Source organism: Podarcis melisellensis (genome assembly GCF_964234715.1).
Source record: "Podarcis melisellensis genome assembly, chromosome: 7".
In the NCBI taxonomy this organism is placed as follows: Eukaryota; Metazoa; Chordata; class Lepidosauria; order Squamata; family Lacertidae; genus Podarcis; species Podarcis melisellensis.
In genome coordinates, this window is record NC_138539.1 from 68864018 (window position 1) to 68881211 (window position 17194).

Sequence of the window (17194 nt, forward strand, 5' to 3'; positions counted from 1 at the left end):
TTCAGTCCTAAACCATATTAAACATTGCTAAACTTGCTGTGCAAACAAAAAACACTTTTTTAAAAAATGGAACCGATCCTACTTAATGAGTTTCTGTCAATGAGACCATGTTGAAATAGGTAGAGATTCTTTAGAAGAACACCCATCAGACTTAAAGTCTTCAGAAAGAAATATCACAGTATGATCAGGTTTTCTGTCTATTAGAGAGTTTTTTCCTCCTCCTCTAGCATAGCATCATTTCATAAAGTCCTGACACTTCCTTTCCTTTGTCATGACACCCAAGAGAGCTTTCTTGCACAAAAGGCTGAGTGCTACATGGCTCCATTGGTTAGGCTCATAAATGACAAGAGAAAATTCATGTGCATGTTTAGAGGAAATTGGCACGTAACCTCTTCTAACAATAATGGGAACTAAGCTTGCAAACTCTATTTCATAAAGGTGAAGCTCCACTCCAGGAGCAAAGCACATTCCATAAAGCATTAATAGATCATTAATCTTGCTCCACTTTCTTGACCTACTGATATCATATAAATAGCACTCTCCACCACTACCATCTCTTGCTGGCATTCTAGTGACATTTTCCAATTCAGCTCGAGCTACTCCTTCTGGTGCCCTGTGCATCCTTAGTGCCTCTGTTTTCGGTATAAATGCTACAAAAGAACTGTAGTGTAAAAATAGCAGCTGGGCATTCTGATTCTTAACTTCATAGTCTTCTGTTTGGTAGACCCCATACTGATGCAGGCTATGAAATACTGAATGTGATGCCTTCTCCTTCTCCAGAGCTCATCTTGTATTTTGTGACCTGAAGGCAGCACTCAATACCCTGCAAAAACAAAACCTTTCATAGTATTCTTCTGAATGCCAAGTGCTGACATTAGAGTGCAATGTCCATTCAAGTGCTAATTGCAGGCCCCTTATTGCTTATAAGGCCCTTCACGACCTAGGACCCTCGTACCTATGGAACCGCCTCTCCCGGTATGCCCCACGGAGAGCCTCAAGGTCCATAAATAGCAACACTGTAGTGGTCTGGGGCCCTAAGGAAGTTAGATTAGCTTCAACCAGTCAGGGCCTTTTCAACTCTGGCTCCGGCCTGGTGGAACGCTCCGCCTCATGAGACCAGGGCCCTGCAGGATTTGATTTCTTTCCGCAGGGCCTGTAAGACAGAGTTGTTCCACCTGGCCTTTGGCTTGGAGCCAGTTTGATTCCCTCCCCCTCTTTCTTTTTTCTTTTCCTTTCTCCTCCTGCAATGAGGCTACATTTTAATATTTTAATGTTTCAATATTTCAATGTTGTTTTTAAGTTGTATTCATTCAACTTGTTTTTATTATTGCTTGTTAGCTGCCCTGAGCCCAGCCTTGGCTGGGGAGGGCGGGGTATAAATAAAATTTATTATTATTATTATAGCTTTGTGCATGATGACTATTGATTACAACCAACATTAACAGAGAGCCACAGCACCCACTAGTCTTTGGTACTCATATAGAGCCGACAGGGTACAGGACATAGATGTTGCTGTTGTAATAGTTGTTGTTACAGCAATATTAGTGCACATCAGCCTTCCTCAGCCTCAGGGGCGCCAACTCTCCCCCCCCACAGAGTAGGCACATCACATGATGCATCATGTGATGTCATGTGATGTACCCCACCCAGCAGGACATGCCGTGGGGAAAGGGAGGCACAGCATGGAGCCCAGCATTACATTCTTACTCCTCCTCCCTACTCAATGCTGCACAGAGAAGCAAGCATGCTGCCGGGCTTCATGGTCCACCTGCTTCTCCCTGAGGCACGCACCTGGCGGGGGCAGAACATGCTGTAGTGGAAATGCAGAAGACAATTGTATTTCGAGGAGTTAGGTGGCATGTCCCTTTCCCTTTAACACCCCCAGTTTGAGGTCTGCTGGAGTCTGATGTTTCACACACCTGTCGTGAGTTTCTTGGGTTCTTCTGTGTGGCAAGTGCTGACTGGATGCCGGCTGCAGGTAGTGGGAGACTCTCAGCCGCTCTGTATTAATCATGAGTAATGCTAGGTGCACTTGATTACATCAAGGCAGGCTATAAAAGCCATAGGTGGGAGGGGCCCTGTGAGCTTCTGCCCAGATCAAAGGACCTGATGCTTGGAGACCGGTGGTCGGGGTCTTTCTCCTGGTGCTCTACCTGAGGCTCCGGGTAGCTGAAGGGGAGATTGGGTAGCCCCTGTTGGGTGTGTTTTATGTTATGCTTTGTATGCCTGCTGTTTATTTGTTAATAAAACTGCTTTGGTTCCCCTTCCACCTCCTCATTCCTTTTGTCCTGATATCCTTGGAAAGAACTGCTGTATTTGGCAGCACACATCCATAGGGAGATCTTCATCTTTGCTCATTCTAGCCCCCTCCCGGGTTCCGGGTGAGGCCTGGGATGTGCAGAGGGCACCCAGTGGTCACCCCCTCAATATTGTGGAGGGCTGGGCCCCCTGATTCAAAATATTGAGGGCGCTGAAGCCCCTGGTGCCCCCTAAACCTGGCACTGATAGATTGGAGCCTGCCAGTTCTTTTGGACTGCAGTTTCCATAATTCCGCACCCTTGTCCATGCTGGGAGTGGCTGATGGCAGTTAGAGCTAAAACATTTGAAGGGCACCAGGTTGGGAAGAGCTGGTCTACATGAGGGCATTTTACAGAGAAACAGAAGCAAAGTAACTCTCAGCAAAATAGGTTTCTGCCCTGGAACTTGGTGTGACTGGAGGAAATGGCTCTGTCAGCTGACTTGCATCCACGTGAGTTTCTCGCATCATACCAAAAATTAACAAACAACTTCTGCAGCAGGTTAATGGTTTGCTTTCTTAAAAAATTCTTTTTCAACATGTAGTACTATAATGCTTGGAGAGACAAGATAGCAGGTCCTGCACAGAACAGATATTTAGTTTGTTGCTTTCAATCCTGCTAGCACAAAATGTACAGAAATTGAGATTTAAAACAACAACTACAGTGGTACCTCAGGTTAAGTACTTAATTCATTATGGAGGTCTGCACTTAACCTGAAACTGTTCTTAACCTGAAGCACCACTTTAGCTAATGGGGCCTCCTGCTTCTGCCGCACTGCCGGAGCACGATTTCTGTTCTCATCCTGAAGCAAAGTTCTTAACCTGAAGCACTATTTCTGGGTTAGCGGAGTCTGTAACCTGAAGCGTATGTAGCCTGAAGCATATGTAACCCGAGGTACCACTGTACTATGTATTCTGTTAACCACTCACAGAGAGTTTATTTGTAAAAGAATAAGATGATGAATCCTTAATGCCACTTCCGACATCAGGAGGAGGGGGTTTTGCGGTTCTCACGACCCATTCACACTCTCGCGGAGCTGACTACAGCCCCGCGAGAACAGGGGAATCCCAGGATCATTAGTATGCATTATTCATCGCACCAGCCAATTGGCTGGCGGCGGGGGCGGGGCGAGTAAGGGGCATTTAAGGTCGGGATAGCCCATACTCGCCCCTTTCTTTCCTTCCAGCAGCTGCGGTTTCCCTCCCTCCCACCCTTTAGGTTCTAAGCTGGACTTTGCTATGGGCCTTGGCTGGTCGCCGCAAGGGGCCTGGTAGGAATTTTTCCATTTGGCTAATTGGCTATATTTTGGAAGCCACTTGGTTTTTTCGCCTACCTCGTAGCAAACGTCACAACTTCTTGGTTTTGGCGGTTAGGCATTGGCAGGGGTATTGTTATGCAAATGAGATGGGGGAGGAACGCCATCACCTCCCCCAAAATGCTGAAGGGTAGTTCGTTAAAGGACTCCAGGGGGCGTCACCTCGTCCGAAACCTACGGAGGCTAGGGCCTAAAGCGCGCTCCCGAGCGGTAACCCCTCGGGGAGCGCCCAGGGATGTGCATCTCGGGGGCTCCCCCTGTTGGTGCTTAACCCTTCCCGGTTATACCGGTTAGTCTGATAGGGCCAATGCCTAAAGCCAATACCGCTCTTACCTGTAATCAATAAAGTTGTGGCCATTTTTCGCCCATTAACCTAAATTCCGTGTCCTGTGTCTTTATTTATTCCATTCAGTGGGAGGGGGCGGGAATAGACACGCAATGAAGAATAAATTGAAAATAATAATAAACAAGAAACTCCCTACCATGCATGAACTGTTAGTTAAAACCTGGACAATATTAGCATGCACTTTGGTTTATACAAAAAGTGGCACACATTTCATCTGAAGATGCTGTTGGGTTTGGCACTATGACAGATACACAATTACAGCCGACTCTATAGTAATCCGTTTATATGATGCTGATATTTTGTAATTCTATGTTATTATTGTATTATACATTTTATAATATAATTATGATTAAATGATAGCAATGGTACACTTCAGTACAGAGCATTAATCGTATATATTGCATTTGCTTTAAAGCTGTATTTTCAAAAATATTCTAATAAAATGATTTTAATAAGTTAATAAAGCATTGAAATAAAAGGGGCCAGCTTCCTTCCGTTTGGACTCTTTCAGCAACCAACCTATTTCTGAGTTTTTAAAGCTTTCTAACCACATGTCTAATAAATGGCAATCATTCTTAATGCTGGCACTCAACAGTTCTTCAAAATTCTATTTCAGAACAGCTGCAGTGTCTACATTGTTCTACAGTGTAGCACAGTATGGTGTTTTTATGATCTCTACCATTGTATCACCTAAGGATTTGTTAATGGGTCATCAAGATGAATGCCAAGCACTCTGCTATTGACCGGAGTATTTCAGAAATATCTTGACCGAATATTTCAGAAATTTTCAGATAGTGGGTCTGAATGGTGTTTAGCAGAAGAAATGAGATAGAGGGGCTGTCTAACCAAAAGATGCAGGTAGCACAGGTAGGATGCTCAGATAATTCTGAATTCACAATGCATATCCTTCCCATACAGTCTCATGCTAGCACAGCCCTGTGTTTTCTGCAATCTCTGCTTATCCAAACATTTGAATATTAAAATGTTATGAACATGGCATTTGAATGAATGAGGTTAGTCTCCCTCAGGTCTCTACATCTTATGACGCATACAGCTGACCAGCTAGAATACAAATGAGCTCAGCTCCTCCTGCTTGGAGGTGTACAGTGGTACCTCGGGTTAAGAACTTAATTCATTCCGGAGGTCTGTTCTTAACCTGAAACTGTTCTTAACCTGAAGCACCACTTTAGCTAATGGGGCCTCCCGCTTGCGCCACACCACTACTGTGCACTTTCTGTTCTCATCCTGAAGCAAAGTTCTTAAACCGAGGTACTATTTCTGGGTTAGTGGAGTCTGTAACCTGAAGCGTATGTAACCGGAGGTACCACTGTATTATGAATTAAGTGCCATTTCTGCCAGATGTTCTTCTACAGTTCAGTACAATGAGATATTTTTGTGAGATGTTGTGAATGTGTTGTCAGCATCAGGTCAGTGCCCAGGGCATCATTCCAGGGTTACAGGGGGTTGGACTAGATGAACCTTGTGGTCCCTTCCAACTCTACAATTCTATGATTGCTGGAACCTTGCCTACTCCCAATAGAGGCGGATCCACTGCGACTTCGGGGACACAGCTCTCCCACTGAAGATGATGTCAAGTGGTTTAAACAAAAATCCTCCTCAAATCTCAAGCTTACACAATATTTCCTGTTCCATATGTGTTACACTTATTTGAACTTCCAGAGGCATTTCTATCTGGCCAATCAGCTCTCTGCATCATTCAATCAGTCCTAAGCCAAAAGCATTGTAATGGCAAAGAAGAACCAAAGTGTGTTAAGGAGTAAGCTATGTTAAGTGCAGTGGGTCTTACTTCTGAGAAAATGTGCTTAGGATCATGCCATAAATTGTACCATGTGAAGGTTGTCACTGCTGTCTTGGGTGTGGCAAGATTCACTGTATAGATCAGGGCACTGTTTCTATGCCACTAAAACAGTCAGATGTGGAGGAAGCAGGGCTTTTTTGTTTCCAGAAGGAACTCATTTCTGGTACCTCTCAGGTTGGTGTCATTGCCATTCTAAGAAAACAAGAGTGGTGTCCATGGTGAGTTCTGGCACTACTTTTTCTAGAAAAAATAGCACTGGGACCAAGTTTAGAGCCAGTGGAGTGGAGCAGTCAGAGTGCTGGACTATGTACCCCGCCCATCTGGCTGGGTTTCCCCAGCCACTCTGGGTGGCTTCCAACAAAGATGAAAGATACACTAAAATGTCACATATTAAAAACTTCCCTGAAGTGGTACCTCGGGTTACAGACGCTTCAGGTTACAGACTCCACTAACCCAGAAATAGTACCTCAGGTTAAGAACTTGGCTTCAGGATGAGAACAGAAATCGTGCTCCGGCGGTGCGCCGGCAGCATGAGGCCCCTTAGCTAAAGTGGTGCTTCAGTTTAAGAACAGTTTCAGGTTAAGAACGGACCTCTGGAACGAATTAAGTACTTAACCTGGGGTACCACTGTAACCTATAAGACCAGGGTTTAAATCCCTACTCAGTCATGAAACTCAGTGATCTTGGGCTGGTCGCTGTATCTTAGGCTGACATACCTCACAGGTATGAGGTGAGGATAAAATGGAGAAGGCGAGAACCATGTACACCACCCTGAGCTCTTCTTGGAGGAAAGGTGAAATATAAATGTTGAAACAGCAGCAAAAACTCCTGGGCACCTTTGTTGTCATATTTTGGCACCAGGTAAGGACTTCTCTTCCCACCACCATCCCTGGCTTTTGATAGACTAAGGGGATGTTGTTTGTTATTAGTGTGCTGCCAACGTTTCTTGTATCTGCTATGGTAGTTGTTTGGGGTTTTCATTTTTCTGTTTTATTGTATAACAAACTTCTTTCTGTCTTTAACAGTGTTGTAAGACACTTGAAGACCTTTAGGTAACAAGTGACAAACAAGTCTAATAAATAATGACAGTAACAACCAATTTTATTGGCACCCAGAGACAATGGAGTGTGCCTCCAGGGGTGAAACCAAACCATTGCATTAGCAGCATTGAAGTGACCTCCACGGGGTGCCAGGTTGGGCAGTATGTATGGAGGTCCTGGGCTACCCAGACAAAATCTCCCCCTCATTCTCAATCTCACTGATGTGGTCCAAAGGAAATCAGAGCAATATGTTTGGCACCAGCTTGGCTGCAGGAATTGCCAGAAGGAGCCATCCAACCATCTTAGGGACTCCACTCTACTATTTTGGGTTTACTCCTTAGCCTTTTCTTTGCAAGGGAGTGGAGGTTGAGGGTCAGATTTTTTCCTTCTCTTAGATGGCCTATTTTACCAGGTTGCCAGGCCCCATCTCCCCCTCAATTCCCTCTACAGCATTTGCGGAAGACCTTCTTGACCATTAAATCCACTATTGGACTCATCTGCTCAGTCTGACAGAGCATGTCTTTGCATGCAGGGGAAATTGCATTGGGCGGGGGGACGTGCCCAAAGTTTATGATAAACTGATGTACACAAATGGGGTCGCCATCTTGTTTCCACTTTTAAAGAAGGCTTATGCATCTTGAATGGCAGTGGAGAAATTTAGTAGACGAAGCATTTCCTGGTGAGGGAAATTTCTGCAGGGCAGGCTGATATTCTAGAAGCTGAGCTAGAGAAAAATACAGGAAAACTATTTTGTTGTTGTTCTTTTCCTTAGCACTTAAACTGTGCTTCGCAGAAATTAAAGCGACACGCTTGAAGGATTACGATATAAATACTGACAAGACACAAGAGGAAAAGAGGTAGGGAGGACAGAAAAGGAGATAAGGACATGGACAATAAACGTGTGATTTATAAAACATAGGTGAAAGCTGGAAGTTCTGTTTTTTTTAATCCTCCATCTCCCCCAATTTAATTTACAAAGATAACATTAAAAAAAAATGTTAAGGGAGGAAAGCCCAGATTAATGGTTAGGTTGTAGGGAGTATTTTTAAAACACAGAGTAGAACCATGATAGATAGCAAGGGAAAGACAATACAGATCACAGGTGTGTGTGGAAGCAAATAGCATCAATAATGAGATTGATAAGAGGAAGCTGACCCAAAGCGATCACAGAGGTAAAGCCAGAAAAGATAACAGAAGAACAATAAGATGTGTTCAGGAATTCAGTCAATGATGAGGCGGCATAAAGCAGATGTGGGGAAACTTTGGACCTACAGAGGCTGCTGAATGACAACTCCCATCATCCCTGGCCATTAGCCATGTCTGGTGGGGCTGATGAGAGTTGTCACTCAGCAGGACGTGGAGGGCCACAGGTTCCCTACACCTAGCATTAAGTATGTAGGGTGTGGACTCCAATGTCTGTGGCTCAGCCTATCCCACTCTCAACCTTCCTGTGTTGAGTGGGAAGGTTTGAATGGGACGTCTGAGCAAATTCAGCTGTCTCCCTCTTCATACACACTTTATGGTATTGTGCCAAATAAAGGTAAGGTAAAGGGACCCCTGACCATTAGTTCCAGTCGTGACCGACTCTGGGGTTGCGGTGTTCATCTCGCTTTATTGGCCGAGGGAGCCGGCGTACACATACATGTGGCCAGCATGACTAAGCTGCTTCTGGCAAACCAGAGCAGCGCACGGAAACGCCGTTTACCGTCCCGCCAGAGCAGTACCTATTTATCTACTTGCACTTTGACATGCTTTCAAACTGCTAGGTTGTCAGGAGCAGGGACCTAGCAACGGGAGCTCACCACATCACGGGGATTCGAACCGCCGACCCTCTGTTCGGCAAGTCCTAGGCTCTGGGGTTTAACCCACAGCGCCACCCTCGTCCCATTGTGCCAAATAGATAGCACTAAATGAAGACCAATTTCTGACCATTTTCAAGCACCATGGCTATCTTAGGTATTTTAGGGGGGGGGGATAGTTGTTATGATGCTTTGTTCATTCTGATGAACATATAGAACATATGGACATATAGAAAGCTGCTTGACCCAGTGAAAGCCATTTCAAATGTGAGTGAAGCTGGAGAATTCCCATATCCATTCCTTGCTTTCAAAACAATAATAATTGAACCTTGAGAGGGGGTGAAGTTGGCATAACAGGGTCTTGGCAAAGGACCTCCTTGACTTTTGGCTGGTTCTTCTGGCCAAGTTTCAGAGAAGATGGGAGAGATATGGGAGTCAGCTTGAGTGTATTTTCTACACCGACAGATATTCACCAGTCCTCCTCCTGTACCTTTAGAAAAACAAGTCTTGTAAAAATTAGCAAGGAAGGATTTTCATGGAGATGGAAGTAAGCATCTTCTGCTAAATGTACATCGGGCAATTTTTACAGGCCCAGGAACACAGCCTATAAACAACACTGGCACCGTTATCCAGAATAGGTCTAATTCATGGAGATCATTTCCATCTGAATTATTTAAAACAGCTTCTATCTAGTACTGGCCAACCAGCCTCCTTGTTGGCCTGAAAAGGAATTTGACCTCATTGTATGGCCTCCTTCCAAACATTGAAACCCTTCATGGTTTGATGCTCAAGCCAGTGTTTGACAATGCCCAATTTGCAGCAGGTTGACAGATAACTGAAAGAGCACTCTGACCCTCCTTTGCTAGTCTGCCTGTTTCCTATTCTGGCCACTTTCCTTCATTTGTGACCAGTGATAAAAAAGGAGCATGCTAGCAGAGATAGGTGGAGACCTTCATTTCTACTCTGCCAGCAAACCCCAATCATGTGTTGGCTGGGAAGGAAGAAGAAGCTTCAATCAGTAACAAAAAAACACCTGGAGATGCTCTCTGTGGATTTTTGCTTCTTTTCATGTCAAAACTGATTGAGAATCTCTTGTTTGTAAAACACTGTATTTTTCGCCCCATAGGGTGCACCGGCCCATAGGACGCACCTAGTTTTTTTTTGGGGGGGGGAAATAAAGGGGGAAAAATTATTTCCCCCCCAGGCGTGGGGCTGGGGCGGGGGATGCCCGAGCTTCCCCCAACCCCAGCCCCCAGAACAGGCTGCTATCCACAAGGCTAGGGAGCCCAGCGGGAAGTCGCGCCGGTCTCCCCAGGCTTGCGGATATCTGTCCCCCAGGCTTGTGGGGCTGGCGGTGGGGAGAAGCGCGCTTCTCCCCACCGCCAGCCTCCAAACCAGGTCGGGGAATAGCGGGATGGCGGTGCTTCACCTCCTCGCTGTCCCCCGAGCTTGTGGGGCTGCCTGATATCTGCACGAAGCCCGGGGCGCGCTGTGCAGCACGCCCCAGGCTTCAGGATGCAGGTTGCTATCCACAAGCCTTGGGAGCCCGACGGGAACTCCCGCGGAGCTCCCAAGGCTTGCGGATAGCTTCCTGAAGCCTGCATTCGCCCCATAGGATGCACACACATTTCCCCTTAATTTTTTGGAGGGGAAACAGGGCGTCCTATAGGGTGAAAATGGTTGGACAGTGTTCTCGAAGCAACAAACATGAGTCTGACCAAACTGCGGGAGGCAGTGGAAGACAGGAGTGCCTGGTGTGCTCTGGTCCATGGGGTCACAAAGAGTCGGACACGACTAAACAACAACATAGGGTGAAAAATACGGTAAATGTTTTCTTTATACCTTTTTTGTTTTTTGTTTTGTTTTTTGGAAGGGGATATTGAGAGGACTTAAATTATTATTATTTCAATGTGTTTGTCAAACCTGGTGCAATTGAGCCTCATTCAAAGCAGATGGAATTAAAAATCTGTATTCTGATATTGAGGCCCTATCTGTCCTGTACACTTAAAGCACACTCTAAACAGTTGTGACTTCTCCAAAAGATTCATGGGAGCTTGTTTAGGGTGCTGAGACTTGTTAGGAGACCTTCATTTCTCCCCAAAGAGCTACAACTCTGAAATGTTTTAACAGTTAGTCCCTCTTCCCAGGGTTATCTGTATCATGGACCTGAGTGGTAGTCATCATCATCATCTTCTTCTTCTTCTTCTTCTTCTTCTTCTTCTTCTTCTTCGTCTTCGTCTTCGTCTTCGTCTTCTGTCTTCTGTCTTCTCTTCTCATGAGGTTGCCAAGGTATTGGAGCCTCAGCTTCAGGATCTGTCCTTCCAGTGAGCACTCAGGACTGATTCCCTTAAGAATGGATAGGTTTGATCTTGCAGTCCATGGGACTCTCAAGAGTCTCCTCCAGCACCAGTGGTGCTTAGCTCAGAGCAATGTACAGTTTCTTTGGCATGAACCTCCACCAGAAATTGTGATAGCAATTCTGAAGCCAAGTATTTCACATAGTAAGGTGTTAAGTATTTCATTAGTTAAGTGTTTTATTTAAAAGAAGACGTGAGAGAGAATCAGAACAGGTAGAAGCCACACAACTTTTCTCCCACCAGAGAAGCAACTGTGACAGCAGGAATCCCTTCCAAACCAAAGCTAGACAGTATTATTAGGTGCTACATATTTACACAGATGCAAATAAATGTCCACTGTATCTTTGTAAAGGAAGAGGGATTGGGGGGGCGGGGAGAAGCAGAACAACCAGCCACACCCCTGTCACTTCATTGGCTTCAACCCTGTCAGGTCCAGTGCCCACTGAATAGATTTATTATTCTTATTTTGTAGATGAGAAAACTGTGTATTGTTGTTACATAGCCTTTTTTAATTACGTCATAAACAATCTGTATCTAAACTGTTGCCAAAGTCTCACCAGGGTTGCCAGCTTTTTCCTGGCCTCTCTGCTGTGTCTTGGACATTAACAGGAATTTTGACTGATCTGGATGATTGAGGGTTAAGGTTAGCAGATGTGGGCAAGGATTTTAAGTTATAGCTCCAATAAAGCATATTATTGGAAGCACCACCAAACAATAAAAAAAAGTGTCACCGGTTTGTTTGTTTTTAAATATGTTGGAATACAATTCTTGCTAATGGCATACACTGTTGACAGATTCATTGCCACCAAGTTCTCACAACAGAGTTTGTCCTTGCAGAGTTGCCCCTTTGTAGGCTCTTCACTCTGTATGGGTTCCAACAGAGTAATTCTGCAAATAAATACAGGAATAATTTCCTTTGCCGGGAACACAGAAACAATTGTGAGGTTAAAAGCTATCCTTTTAGCATAACAGGAAAAACAAATGAGCTGGCTTTATTTCGTGGGGAGGTGGTTGTTCTTTGAGATGTTTGTTTCTGAAATATACTCGGAGTCCTGTAGTGATTTCATGTTCTTTATTTCAGCTTGCAAAACAGTGATTGAATTGCTCCCCAAACATCAGGCTTTTATATACATTATTTACACAATGAGTCCTGTCTGATTGGCTGATTCTGATTCCCTCATGGAGCCTGATTGGTCTTTTCCTGCAGGCCAATCAGTTGTTGCATTCTATCATCCTACCAGCCTAATAGGCTGATTAACTTCCTCCTGGAGCCTGATTGGTCTTTTCCTGCAAGCCAATCAGTTGTTGCATTCTAGGATCCTACTTGCCTACTGTTCTAGGATCCAATCTTAGTACATAACAGTTTCTGAATGCTTTTCTGTATTGAATTGTGTGATTATGAAGTCTACAAGGCATTAGTAACAACCAACTGATCTGATATTAATTTTCACATATAACCCATGGGATGCTCATATTTGATAGGAACAGAGGAACAGATATAGATACAGTGGTACCTGGGGTTACAAACACTTCGGGTTACAGACTCCACTAACCCAGAAGTAGTACCTCGGATTAAGAACTTTACCTCAGGATGAGAACAGAAATCGTGCGGCAGCAGTGGGAGGCCCCATTAGTTAAGTGGTACTTCAGGTTAGAACAGTTTCAGGTTAAGAATGGACCTCCAGAATGAATTAAGTTCGTAACCAGAGGTACCCTAACCCTAAAATAGTTTACATAATTACATAAAATACATTGCCATTCCATTATTCCATTATTCCAGTTTCTTTTTACATTATTTTTACATTTATTTTTACAATTTATTTACATTATTCCAATGTAAAGGGTTGAGGGAAATAACCTATACTTCACAGACTGAAAGCAACAATAGCAGTGTATGTCAATAATGTCAATAATATTCTATGGATTGATTTCCATTCTGGACATGGGGCAAATTACTACTACTACTACTACAAAAATGCAAACACTTGAAATTTCTGATCCTGTTCCCATTTTCATCAGAATGGTATGGCTTCCCTATCCTCATTTGAAGATTCATTCAAACAAGGGAAAATCTGTCATCCTTTGTCAACTTGTTGGAACTGATAACCATTACAGTGCTCAAATGGACACTTTCAGCCTCTTACTACCATGTTGATTTTTGTTCATTTTTCCCCAGCTGAGCTTCTCATGCAAGATTTGAAGATTGGTGTTCGTACCATGCTTTTGTAGTGTGTCTTGCTGATATCTTGCCTGCAGTTCGGTAACAAGCACAGTGGGGTGAAGACATAAAGGAAAACACCTCCAACACACAGATAGCCATAGCACAGCTAGCTTCCTGTACACAATTTCTCTGTTCCTGTTGACTCAGGATGTAACACGCTCTATGTGATGGATAAAGTGGTAAGGAAATTCCCCTTTACAATGTTTCTCTTTCAAAGCTGCTTCTTAAAGGGAGAGATAAATGTTAGGGTCTGGTTCCATTTCATTTTTACCAAACAGGAAGGGGCTGAAATATCTTGCCTTGTATGCCACTTACTTCTACTTAGAGAGCAAAGATTTGCACGGCCATACCTTACACACACTTAAGGTAAAGGTAAAGGTACCCCTGCCCGTACGGGCCAGTCTTGACAGACTCTGGGGTTGTGCGCCCATCTCACTCAAGAGGCCAGGGGCCAGCGCTGTCCGGAGACACTTCCGGGTCACGTGGCCAGCGTGACATCGCTGCTCTGGCGAGCCAGAGCCGCACACGGAAACGCCGTTTACCTTCCCGCTGGTAAGCGGTCCCTATTTATCTACTTGCACCCGGAGGTGCTTTCGAACTGCTAGGTTGGCAGGCGCTGGGACCGAGCAGCGGGAGCGCACCCCGCCGCAGGGATTCGAACCGCCAACCTTTCGATCGGCAAGTCCTATGCGCTGAGGCTTTAACCCACAGCGCCACCTGTGTCCCCACTTACACACACTTACTAGGGAGTAAATTACAATAAACAGTGAGGTTTTAGTGGGGGGAAAGTCCAGCTCAATCTCAATGACATTTAAGTATCCCACATCATAAATAAGCAGTTTTGTGATTGGACCAGTCTTTATTCAGATGCACCTCTGAGGGCCTTCTGGCAGTTTTCTCACTAAGAGAAGTGAGGTTACTGGGATCCAGGCAAAGGGCCTTCTTAGCAGTGGCGCCCACTCTGTGGAAAACCCTCCCATCAGTTGTCAAGGAGATAAAGAATTCCCTAACTTTTAGAAGACATCTGAAGGCAGTCCTGAATCAGGAAGTTTTAAATGTTTGACCTTTTACTATGTTTCTATATGTGCTGGAGGGACGCGGGTGGCATTGGACTTGCTGATCAGAAGGTCGGCAGTTTGAATCTCTATGGCAGGGTGAGCTCCCATTGCTCGGTCTCTGCTCCTGCCAACCTAGCAATTCAAAAGCACGTCAAAGTGCAAGTAGATAAATAGGTACCACTCTGGCAGGAAGGTAAACGGCGTTTCCGTGCACTGCTCTGGTTTGCCAGAAGCAGCTTAGTCATGCTGGCCACATGACCCAGAAGCTGTACGCTGGCTCCCTCGGCGAATAAAGTGAGATGAGTGCTGCAAGCCCAGAGTCAGCCACAACTGGACCTAATGGTCAGGGGTCCCTTTACCTTTACCTTGAAATGTGCTGGGAGCCACCCAGAGTGGCTGGGGAAACCCAGCCAGATGGGTGAGGTATAAATATTATTATTATTACTTATTTAGACAATTTATATACTGTTTAATCACAATTGTCCATAAGCAGGGTCATCATACTCAACAATACAATCAAGATAGTTAGTTTTAACACTATAGAACCAGAAATGACTTAAAATGCCTGCTAGAATAAGAAAGGTATTCAGTAGGGGCTGGCAGTTCAGTTCAGAGGGGTCCTGTGTAATTTCTGTTGAAAGGGAGTTCAGAAAATTGGGGCTGCAATAATGAATGCCCAGCTCTTGTGCATACATTACTGTGATCCTAATCATACATACTTCTAGGCATGTCCTACTAAATCAATTAAACTTATTTGTTGAGGAAGCAAACACAGTCATGATCAAACTGTCAATTTTAGAATGTAACATTTCAGAATAAGCAGGAAAAGTGATGGGTATATCTGCTGAACACTACTGACTTGCGTCCAGGGTTCCCTTCATCACTCTGGAAGCATCATCCTTTGGTTTAAGGGGGTGAGGAAGGTCTGATAGGCTGGGCACAGAGAAGCAATCAAAATGAGCTCAAAGCCACTGAGATTAGCAGGTTTATGGGGGCCATAAAAGCACCTTCAGTGCATGCAATTAAATAGTCCTTCTACAGTAGCATTAAGAATTTGCAAATCCACAACAACCATTACTGAGCCCAAAAACATTTACCTTTGATTGACCATGCCAGCAATAAATATGGCCAAAAGTGGGTGTAATGCCACACTCAAGCACAACAAAAATTATTACTATTATTATTTAAATCTGCATACCACCCTTCATCCGTAGATCTCAGGGCAGTTCACAACATATACTTTAGAGGATCCAGATTAGGCCACCTCTGCTCTTTCAGAATAAGCATCATATCAAAAAAATATCCCATGGCGTCATGGGCCAGTGGAAAGTTAAGACACAGTTTTTCAAGTCAAAGTCCACCATATTGTTTGCTATGCAACACTGGATCACTGAATTTACTAGTCAATTGATCAGTTATGTTACCCGTGAAGTCACAAATGCCATTTGGCATTGCAAGCCAGTGTGGTGTAGTGGTTAAGAGCAGTGGACTCGTAATCTGGTGAACCAAGTTTGCTTCCCCGCTCCTCTACATGCAGCTGCTGGGTGACCTTGGGCTAGTCACACTTCTCTGAAGTCTCTCAGCCTCACTCATCTCACAGAGTGTTTGCTGTGGAGGAGGGGAAAGGAGATTGTTAGCTGCTTTGAGACTCCTTCAGGTAGTGATAAAGCGGAATATCAAATCTAAACTCTTCTTCATTATGATGTCAACTTACAGCAAAGGCAAGAGCAGTGATCAATATCTGACCAGTTCATTGGCCCATTATTATTAATGTTTTGGACCTACCATATGCTGAAGCTTAATCCGGACAAATTTTAGTATACAACAAAGAATAAATGGATTCCTGCCAAAATCTCATTAGGAAGATATGATACCTAAACAAATTGCATTTATATTTTAAAAGATGCTCCCTTTTCCTTTTGAAGCATTTTCTGGATTGATTTTATGTGCCAACAATTATATAGGAGAATGTAAAACTTCTTCTGATTTTTTTTTAATTGCAAATTGGGACAAGCTTGTTTAGCATTTCACTGTCATTAAAAGATTAACACATGACCTGTTGAATGGGAGGAGCCAAGTTATATCTAATCAGTTGGACATGGAATGGGTTCCATTCTTAACTTGCATAAACATTTCTCCTGAGAGTTCACAACCTCCAACTACCCATGCTGGATTTGTAGTGACTATATCAAATTGTTTATCTGATTTCATCAGTGTTTTTTTCCTGGGGGGGGGGGGAATTTGACAGAACTCTCCACAAAGTTTGTTTACTTGTTTATTGTTAGCCCAGTTGCAGTGCCTCCCCCCACTCAGCTGTGCCTAAATGTAAGATGTGGTTAATAAACTCAAGCAGATAATGTCGTAGATTAGAAATGGCCACAACTTTATTGATTACAGATATAGGTGGATTTTTGGTTCAGGCATTGGGTGTACAGTGTCAGGAGCTTGTCCTACACTCAAGTAGGACCCTGGCAGAGACATATGCCCGACTGGCATGTTCCCTCCCTCCTGGTTGATCGTTCAGGAGCTTCAAAAGTTTTCTATAGTCCGAACATTACGGTTACCAATGCCAACAGACATTGGCATATTTAGGGATCCACAGAGTCTTCGCAGCTTGCGTAACAGACTTCAGCAACTCAGCATTTTGGCTAATCTACTTTATTTACATATAAACACCCACAGAGCACTACAGCATGGCTCCCTCTCTCTCTAGCATCAGACAGCAAAGAGAAAGAACAAAGGACAATAGTCCCACTTCACGGAACACAGTAACACAACCATCCTGTCTCCGTCACTTCCCACTTTGTGGAGTCAAAACATACACTGTCATGTGAAAGACAACAATCCCATGACTGCATCCATGGAGCAGGAATTCTAACATACAGTTGTACCTTGGTTTATGAACTTAATCCATTCCGGAAGTCCATTCTTAAACCAAAGCG